The following is an 11131-nucleotide window of genomic DNA, read 5'->3' as shown; positions in this document are numbered from 1 at the left end:
TTGAGTCATTGAATTAAATCAAAATCTCGGACTAGATGTGAATTCCTTTTTCGAGCTCTAATTCGCGTAGCGAATGGATGGTGTACGATTGGCGTGCGTTTGTTTAGCGATTGCATATCAAAATACCGTAAAGATAAATACGAGGAGGGTTGAGAATGAAATGCTGTTGACTTGCTCGGGCGTTTGATCTGGTTTCGTTGGCGAACGAGAGCCAAGAGCGAGTGAAATACGATACTCAATGTAGGCCGACATATCAGTCGAATAACGTCCTTGAATTTTCTGAAGCGTCGAGCGCTGAATACCGGACGTATGAGATCGTTTGTCCGAAATTTCGTTCCTGAAAGGTTTGCTTGATCGATACACGTTCGCGAATTACTGTGTACACAACATCGGCGGGAGGAGGATGCTCGTCGAATCGGGCTTCGAGAGTCGCGCGATTAATCGATGTCTGTCTCGCGACAGGGAGGTTTCTGTCAGTCGACTAAATAATGAGGAACAATCATGATAATTGCGACAGTGGGATAATCGCGGCTCTTCATACATGTTCCAATAATTTAATGTATTAATCGTTGGAAACTTGCTAAGAATGATGATTGCGCATTCAGTGTGCAATGTAATATATATAGATTTATTAAAATATTAATAATATTAATCATTGTATAACGTTATTAAATATTACACATCGATGTCCATTCTAGATTAATGATTTCTGTAATTTTCATCATTAGTTATGTTATATATTGGAACATATCTTACAATATCACGCCTTTCCTTGCTATAATTATTTCCAATAAAAATATAGACTTGAATGAAGATTTTGAGACATTAAAAAATTTTCCAATTAAAAATAAATCTAAACAAAATTTCGAAGATATTTATTACAATTTCTTAAATTTAATTAATTAAATACATTTTGTCTCAATTAATAAGAAATTAATTTATCATTTTTTATTTATTTTTTAGTATCATATTTTATATTATTATATTTTATAGGATATATTGTCGAGTTCTCTCAAAATTGATACATTTCTTCATTTTTAAATATCTTTTTTTATCTTATCGAGCTTCTTTTATGCCTTAGTATTGTCATAAGCCAAGAGAAGTTCAATGTAAATAATATCTACAATCCGAAGACAAAATCGTTTTCTACAAAGAGAGAAATCTTCCTATCGAGAGACATACGTGTCATATGGACATATCGAGATGTCTCCATCGTGGATGCTTCATCGATCTCTCAATCGCGAGCATTGCGCGCAAATAAACCCAATCCAGATTACGCAAGCTTGTCCGTATTCTCGGTCAACGTCGCGGTATCAAGCGTATCCTGCGGATGATATTGACCAATTGGCTAACAGGATTCGGCATGCAAACGCATAGAGAGAAACGCGTGAATATCGATCCCCTTAATTCAGAGAAATCCATATGCGTGCATGCATGCGTGCGTGCGTGCGTGCATGCGTGCGTGCGTGTGTGCGTGCGTGCGTGCGTGCGTGTGTGTGTGTGTGTGTGTGTGTGTGTGTGTGTGTGTGTGTGTGTGTATGTGTATGTGTGTGTGTCTTGCGCATATACGGCGTATTATCCATGCGTTCACGGTGGTTTCGCGGTCGGCATTTCCCGCGTAATTAACACCTGGCAATGATCTGTGCAAATCTGCGCTAGTGCTTGTGTAATTACAGCACGCATACGTACGTGTAGACGACGCATGTAATCACGGCGAAATAAATATTTTGAAACTTAAAAGAGAAGAGAGGAGACTATCTGTACGTCGCCTCTCCGGTTTGCGCCTTTCATTCCTGGTTTTCATCACCTTCAATATATTGTCTCTTAGGCCCTTATTCTTGAAAAGTATCGCATATGTAAAACTAGAAATATTATAGTATATCAAATACGAGAAGAAAACCAAGATGGAAAAATTAAATGAATAAAAGTTAGATTTTTAAATAATACATTACATTCTTTTATTAAATCAATTTATTCCAGATATGATTGCGAGCCGATAACTTTCGGTTTCAACACAATCATTCTGAAACGCTAATAATCCCTCCTAAATTAGATTAGAAAGAAAGAAAGTAAGAAACTTATTACGAAAAATATTACCTCAGCCAGAGTTCAAATCTTGGACCTCTTCACTATAATATATGTTATATACATATATATATATATATATATATATATATATATATTTCCCTAATTTTTCGTATGCGATACTTTTCAAGAATAAGAACTCTGATTTCCTTGACTCCTTTGCCAAATAATATTTTTGTGAGTAACAGAATGTTAGAGCGATCCACCGCAATGTGTCGATTTGTTTTACAGCAATGCAATAAAAGCGGAGAAACGACTGCTTCATTCGGCAATTATTTTTCCTTTATTACTTCACAAGAGAGATTTAGGGAAGAAGATTTTATTACACCGGTAAGGATTTGTTCCTCTCATGAGTCTAATATATTTGTCTGCTTCTCTCAGAGGGGTGTCCCAGACGTTCTCGCTTCACTTTAAATTTTTTCGTAGCGTACTGAGTTTTCCGACGACAAAAAGGACTGGGAGACTGAGGGGGAGGAAAAATTGAGATATATACTGCGTGATATACAATGCACCGCGTGTAGGAGAATGCTTATACTTGGGTACTTCCGAGCTATCGATTTTCCAAAATGCAGAATATGGTACGGATGACTCGTTTAGTGCCTTTCGAGCGAGTGGAAGAGTGGCTCGTCCGTGTCATTTCTCTCTCCGTTCTCTCTCCCAAACGGATCTGACATTTAATTATCGGAAATGATCGGCCGACGGTCCGCGATGCGACCAAGTACATTCGTTTTCAATCCGCCCTTTAGCTGTAATGTGTAATGCATTCGCGCGATTTGATGACGCGCGACAAATGCTTTTCGAGTACGTTTTATTCCGAAAAGCATGCTTCACATGCAATACATTTATTTTTTCCAACAAATAAATTTATATCCAAAATATTTGTTACTGCACTTTGCATCACCTTACCTACATTAAAATTGTAGAAAGAAAACTAATGCATATATCTGAGAAAGTTTAATTTATGTTGGAAAAATGTTTAAAATAAATTTAAAGTAAGTTTTCAATGCTCAATATTCGAGAAACAACATATATGTTATTAATATGAGATTATGATGAAAGCTAGATGAAATAACGACATTGTAATCTCTTTTTATAACACAGATGCGCCTTGTTCCCGATATTTATTTTTACAAAAAGAGGGAAAAAGCGTCCACCTATTCTGCTCCCGTCATTACCCACACTAATTTCCCCTTAATTAACTCCGTATAATTACGCGCAAGCTAGACTTATCTCGTGAATTCGTAATTTCGCGCGAAATGTCCTCGAGGGGAGTTAATTAGAGAATTTCAAGCACCTTTCTTTCAGAGGCAAAGGAAAAGATATTCTAGACCAAGTTGCTTGTTGTTTCGAAGATGCTCAAGCCAATATAAGATTTTGTTAACAGACTCTCAAGACTTAATGTAGAGTCATTAAAGAAAATGCGTTGCTCTAGTATCATTTTAGTAATTTACGATGTCGTATATATAAGTAACCGTGGTCTTTGGTACACACACAATAGTCGACATATTTCCCCGCATATTTCCTGTATGCTTTTATTTATTCAACCGAGTAAGATTCTATTCAAACTCAATTGAAACGAACCTGTAACCATAGTTGCTCACAAAGTTCCTTTCAGTAAATGAACACCGACGTAAATTTTTTTACATTGGAATTGGGAAATTTACCAGTTTATCGTGAATTATAAATAACGTTCGAGGAACATTGAGCATGTTTTCAATCGCACTGGAAAAAAAAAGATAAATGGGGATTATTTTTCAATGAAATATTATTGATTAAAATCCTAAAACGTAAAAAAATGAAAATTAGGAACTTTTAGCGATTTGTAAAACATCAAGAGTAAACATCAAGAGCGAAGAAAAAATATTTAAGAATCAATTTTTCGAATTTTTTACAATTCTGTTTTATATGTATTTTTTCGTTTTGAATTCTGTAAAAAAATTACAATAAAAATTGATGTTTAAAATTCTGTTAAAAAATATTGTTGACGGAATGGAGTTATTTTTAGAACTAAAAAATAAATTTTTACTACTTTGTGTTTAAACTGCTAAAAACAGTGTGTTTTCTGTTTGAATAAAACGAGTTACTAACCAACAAATTAATGGGTTTTTCTCCGCTACTGTGCCGTGGAAATTGGATTACCTCGGAAGCAGTAGTCAAGGAGGAAAGCTTGGGAAATATAGGATTAAAGGCACGTCCATCCATGGGTACTGTGAACAGAAAGAAGAAAGAGATGTATCGAAAATTTTCAGTTTTCCAAAAACAAAAAAATACTGAGAAAACTATAATGAATTTTTTTGAAATAGATAATTTCATGAAATAATTTAGCATTAATACAGAATAAATATTGTGTCGTAAAATGTTGAAATATTACATTGAAAAACATAGGTAATATATGTATACGTTACGTCATAAAGTTTATATATTCAAAATATAATAAATTTCATATTGTGATTATATATTTTACGATATAAGAATTTCTTGTAGAAACTCGATCCTAGTCATTTACATTTTTTTGATAATTTTTAGAAAGTAAATAACAACTTATAAAATAAAATCTTATGTACTCAACTATGCTTTCGTCAGCTCCTTATAGTCATATTTCTGATTAGTGGTGGATGTATAGACGGATGTTGTGATATAAAGCGTCAGTTATCTTCTACATTCCGGAATATATTCTCGAGAGAACAAGAGATTCCTTGTCGGTGCCAGGATGTCTGGAGCCATCCTCGATATCGACCCGTTTTTCTCTTGAGAATCAAGATTATTACAATCAAACTGACCTATAATCTATTTTTCAACTCGTGCATGATCATGTATTCATATTGTCATCACGTATTACTTTTATACCGCTAACATCCCACTTGAAACATCTATTCTTCGACAGACGTCCAATCCGCTGATAGAAGACAGATAACAAACAATTCCTTTTTTATATAGTAACGAGTAATTAGTTATTCCTATGGCCTCGATATTCTTCATTAGAAATTCATGTAATGAAAAGAACTCAGTTTAGAAAGCTAATGTAAAAAATTTAATCTTTTTCTCCTTCAAATTTCACATTTCTCATTGAACTTTGCTAGATTTAATCCTCAATCCTAAAATTTACTTTAACTTTAGGATTAAGCTAAGAAATTTTATCCTGTCGTTCGTGCAACTTATTTATGTAAGTTTAAGAACAACTTAGCTTCGTCCAAGAAATCTTGCGCGAAATTTCTGCAGTCTACAGCTTTCCTTTTTTCTTTTATTCTGTGTTATCCTGGCAAAGCACTTGAAGAGTAACAGCAATTATTATTTGGGCGTTAGTGTATCAGCAGTAATTCCGATAAAGTGCCCTTTTATCCAGCGTGAGGGTTTTCGTTTCGTTTCGTGTTTCCGAGAATGGAAACAATTAGTTTCCCTTCGTTTTTCCTGTCGATGAAACGTTTCTCCCAGAATAGTTACGGCGCATTTTGTTCCCCAAGCATTCGTTGGTGCGTCATGCCTGGAAATCGCATTGTAGAAAATAACAGGTGGTTTTCTCGAGCATTTGAATGTTGGCATATCCGATTGCGTTCAGCCACCATCTGTGAGCTAAAATCTAATAAATAATACAACGCTTTATTTCTACGGTCGTAGTTATAGTAAGAAAAGCTGGAAGCTTTTGCATATTTTTAGAGCGTTTCGCGAAATGATGTATAAATTTTTAATCACATATTTATTCTACCAACTTTACTGTGGACATATAACGAAATATTTCATTCTCGTTTTGAAAATATTTATGAAGTTTCTTTGCCATGTTTATAAAAACTATAATAGATAGACATCTTTTAAATGTTAATATTAATATGATATACGATATAAAAAATATTTCTTTTTATATGATAACGTATTTATTAATAAATTGTAATAATGTATGGAAAAATATAAAATGTATCATACATTCAAATTTATTATATGATTGCAAGATTTCTTTGGAAAATAAAAATTCTTTATTATTATGATGTGCTGAAACCAAGAAAAAAATCAAACTACAGCTAACAATAACGATGAACATATATTCCGTCGGTGAGACGTCATAAATTTCAGAACAATTACGTTCTTTTATCTCATCGCACCCTTTAAAAGAAATTTATTGCAAGGAAAGTGCAAAAGTAATATTTCAATGTTGACCAACGCAATGCAATGGAATATCACGGTATCAAGTATCGTACGACGCTGCGCACTATAAAATCCTTTATAGCCATCCGTATTGCTGGCAGAATTTTTATTTGTGCCCATGTTAACAATACGTGATGAAATATGTATATTATACTTTACAACGAGAATTCTTTATTTTTTTTTTCTTTAACGATCCGCTACTATTGTACCGCGATAGCAGCGATTGTAACTATTGTATATAATTCTCCATTCTCTTGAGAAATTGGAAATTCATGTATTTTATCCTGCAAGCATAACGTTCTTCTCCGTTAAACCGAGTGTACGGGAGTGTAAGAGAAATACCGCAGACAATTATTCTCGTACGCAGCTGCCAACTTCTGTATTTTATTAAGTCTCGCAATATGTCCCGCTTGCACAATGAAAACTCTCTCAAGGCTGCATTAAATTATCTGCTGCCTTTATGACATCCAGAAAATTAGGGAGAATTCGAAAAGCTCCATAAATTGAAAGCGAAAATTAGAAATATCGGATTGACGCGTTACTCTACAGTATTAATTATTATAATTATCAAATGTGAGAAAGTAACATACCGAAAAAATTATTTATTTTAACATAAATTATAATGAAAGATATTATATTTAACTGCTTCTTTATTCGCTTCGCTTATGGCAGTGCAATTCAATGTATGTAAAGTAGATGATAGATCAGCAGCTTCAACAATATCAGACATTCTTCACTTTTCGCGTAATAAAAACGTATAAATCTTCTTTTTCATCCTCTCAGAAAAGGTTTGTTCTTTTTAATTAAACTTTTGCATCTGTTCATCTTTTTTCTTTTTCTCTCCAGGAGGAAAAAATTTAGCTAAAAAGAACAGGCCTAGAGATTCATAATTTACACATTTTTTCTACACAAAAAATATAATTGCTAGAAATGAAAAAAGTTATCTAATCAAACAACGAAGCAACAAAAGATAAATAAAGAATACAAAAATGTGTGATCGACCAAGAGATAGTTAAGGAAAGATAGGAAAAGGAGAGCTCTCATGGGAAGCGAAACACGTGCAAACGAGTTAAGAAGATCAGCAATATAAATGCACGGAATATAGAGAGATCGGCACAATGGCGGGCAATGTGTGCTTTACATCGCGTCACTCACTCTGTGCAATTCAAATTGGCACTCATGGATAGCTCAGTGGTAGAAAAGTTCAAGCATTTCTCAAAAGAAAGCTTAAGCTTCTTGGAAATCCTTTTTTCTGTTCGGGCTAACAATCATAGTTTAAAGTATTCATAATTTGCTAAAACATTTTTGAAAAATCAATTTTTTTAATTCTAAGTAGGTGTACAACTTTGCTTCCGCCGTTTTCCTATAGATGGCTTTAGCGGTAAGTGGTGGTCGAAATAAATATATCATAGACGTCATACAATAAACTTGGGCATGTCAACATAACCCCATAGAAATTAGTCGATTTATGTTTGCATCATAAAGTTATTCTCGATTGAAAATGTCAGTTTACGAGCCAAATTTTCGTCATTTACGGGAGGTTTTAATTTTTTGCTTCAATATGAAGAAATCTGCGACTGAGGCTCATCGAATGCTCTCAAATACTTATGATGAGGCCGCTATTAGTGAAAGAACGTGTCGTGAGTGGTTTCAACGCTTCAAAAACGGTGATTTTGACGTCCAAAGTCATGCTTTGGTGGGACCAGCTCGGCATAGTGTATTATGAACTGTTAAAACCGACTAAACAATCACAGACGATCGGTATCGAACGCAATTGATGCGTTTGAGCCGAGCATTGAAAGACAAACGGCCGCAATACAACGAGAGACACGATAAAGTGATTTTGCAGCATGACAATGCTCGACCCCATGTTGCGAAAGTGGTCAAGACATACTTGGAAACGTTGAAAAAATTGAAATGGCAAGTCCTACCCCACCCGCCATATTCTCCAGACGTTGCTCCCTCTGACTATCACTTGTTTCGATCAATGGCACACGGCCTGGCTGACCAGCACTTCCGGTCTTATGAAGAAGTAAAAAATTGGATCGATTCGTGGATAGCCTTAAAAGATGACCAGTTTTTTCGACGCGGGATTCGTACGCTACCCGAAAGATGGGAGAAAGTAGTGGCCAGCGATGGACAATACTTTGAATCATAAATGTATAACCAGTTTTTTACAATAAAGCCTCGAATTTCGGAAAAAAATGGCGGAAGCAAAGTTGTACACCTAATATATTAATTTTTTAATGAAAGATAATCGAAACTATTCATTATTTTCAAAACATTAAGTCGTAATATTTTCGCAACAATATCACAGAAATAATAACTACATATTTAACTTGATAATTAATAACTTAGTTGTGACGTAATTATGAATATATATTATTAATTGCTTTATAATAAATAATTATTAAATGTATTATCCCTTAATTAAATCGCGAAACAATAAGATTCAATTACTGTTCGTTAACAATCGAGTATTTTCTTCAAGCGTTTGCCGTTTAATTAAGTTTTTAAACGTCATATATTAATACAATCATGTATATTAATACAAGGTGTTAAAATCATTCAGCATTTAAATGATAAATAGAACACCATACTGAGTAAAAAAGTCTTAATGAACACAAGTCGAAAGCTCAATCATTTCTGAGATATCAACAATTTTGTAACTTATAATTTTTTTCTATTCTTTGCATGAAAGGAAAAATTGGAGTAAGTAGTATTGATTATTTGGGAGAATTAGATCCAATGAAGTGGTCTCCCATAATGCTCATAATGGCTGATGTCAATTTACTGATTTTTGGTGAAATTTTTCGTTATAAAGCACGTTAGAAAATTAAATCGGAGTATTCAGAACGCGGTTTGTAAACACAGAAATAAATCTTCACGTCGCATACAACGTAGAAACCAATAAGTTATATGATACTAACAAAATCATTTATATCTTAGAAACAGTTAAGTTTTCGATCTATATTCAATACAAAATACAAAATACAAAATACAAAAAGTGTTTATCATATAAGCGATGAATGTTTTTTAACATCCCACATAAAATAAAATATTATATATATCAATCTATTAACGTATTATATATATATATATTCGACTAAAATACAGCACAATAAAGTAATTAGGAATTAAATCTATTTTATAAATAAAAGTACAAGCATAATAAACGAATAAATCAACAAGTTTGCAAACTTATGCTTGCAAACTATTAAAAGCGACATCTGGCTTATATCTGGCTTTCAATATCAGTAAAGCTTTGTTGTTTGATAGCGGTAGCATTAATCGCCGCGTAATTTCAGTCTACCGAGCTCGGCGACATTATACACAATCGGATACTGTAGTCAGCGTTTTATTCGTTGACGGCTGTCTTGATTCAAAGACTCCAATCTCAAACACGAATGCTAAAGCAAGCAAAGACTTATGCCCAGCTTGGTAGCTCGGTTGAATTAACAATAAGCAAGCAGCCTGAGGGACTTGCCGTATTTGACTTCGCAGCGAGTGTCCTATCTTATGACGTTTGCTAAAATCTTGCAATTTACGTCCACGTACTACTCCTTTGACAATCTGTCGAGCTCTTCTTTTTTCACTTACCAAGGACTCAAAGCTTACGTGACACGTAAAATATGAATGTGCCCTAAGTAATCGCGAACGCAAATATTCATGAATGTGTATAAATAGTTTATCTTACATAGAAGTGCCGTAAAAGCTTTTTTAAACATTTTGTGCTTAAACAAATGCAATAATTTAAGTACTATTACGCAGCATACGCGATTTTACAATTTTAAATATATCCTGAGTCTCTCTACTTCAATTATCACTTGATGCAATAAACATAAACCTCACTAACAATATCGTACGTGCCATCTCGTTTATGGAGTCAGCACGATATCCGTAACATGAATCGATGTTTCGAAATCGCGACGACCTCATAAAATTTCGCTATTGCAATTCGGATGTGAAAATCCTTTGATTCTAAAGTGGCAGTTCACATTCGTAAAAATAACACACGTATGACGAAACGTTATGACATTTTAGAGAAATATTATTTCTTCCAATTATACTTCAATATTTGGTTTTTTTTTATTGTAAAGAGTCTTGACATACACGACTAATCAAGATGATATTATAAATAAATGGAAAATGAGTTAAAAGAGAATTAAAAGAATACTCCATATAATGAGGCTCTTATTTAACATGATAATTACTTAAACAGATAGGATTTATTATTAATTCAAAATTTTATTTGTTATTGTCAATAATTGATTCTTTGATAAATGACACTTTTCTCTAATTTTATACACATTATTTTACACTCTAGAATTTTAATATGCTATAAATTAGGATATTAAAATTCTAAAGTGTAAAGTAAGGATATTAAAATTCTCAAGTGTAAAGTAAGGATATTAAAATTCTAAAGTGTAAAGTGTAGGACAGGATCAAAAGATTTTCTAATGCCTATTTTTAACTAAATCTGTTAATAATAGTTTAGTGTATCATTAGAATACTGTATATGATTACTGTGTATGACAATGCAAAGTTCTAGATGATGTAACAATTTTAATATTTGATATAAAAAAATGCTTTTGCGATTTTAGTTTCATAATTAAACTGAGAAGTTAAAATGAGTTATACAGAAAAGAAAACCGTCTATAAAAAGTTTTTATACGATAAAAACATATATAGTGTCTTCAGTGCATCGAAAAGCGGCAGCTTTTGTCACATATCGCTAGGGCGAAATAGGATTCGTTACGCGTCGAAAATTCGTTTTATTGGAAAGATTCAATAAAAACGCGGATGAAGCTCGATTTTTTAAAATCTGTGCAAATAAATCTTGAAATTCTGAAAGCCATGTGACATTTTTTTGTTCGTCATACGTGATAAAACATTCGAAAAGTCAGGA

The sequence above is a fragment of the Atta colombica genome, unplaced genomic scaffold, assembly GCF_001594045.1.
Source record: "Atta colombica isolate Treedump-2 unplaced genomic scaffold, Acol1.0 scaffold96, whole genome shotgun sequence".
Classification (NCBI taxonomy): Eukaryota; Metazoa; Arthropoda; class Insecta; order Hymenoptera; family Formicidae; genus Atta; species Atta colombica.
This window is presented reverse-complemented; position numbering follows the sequence as displayed.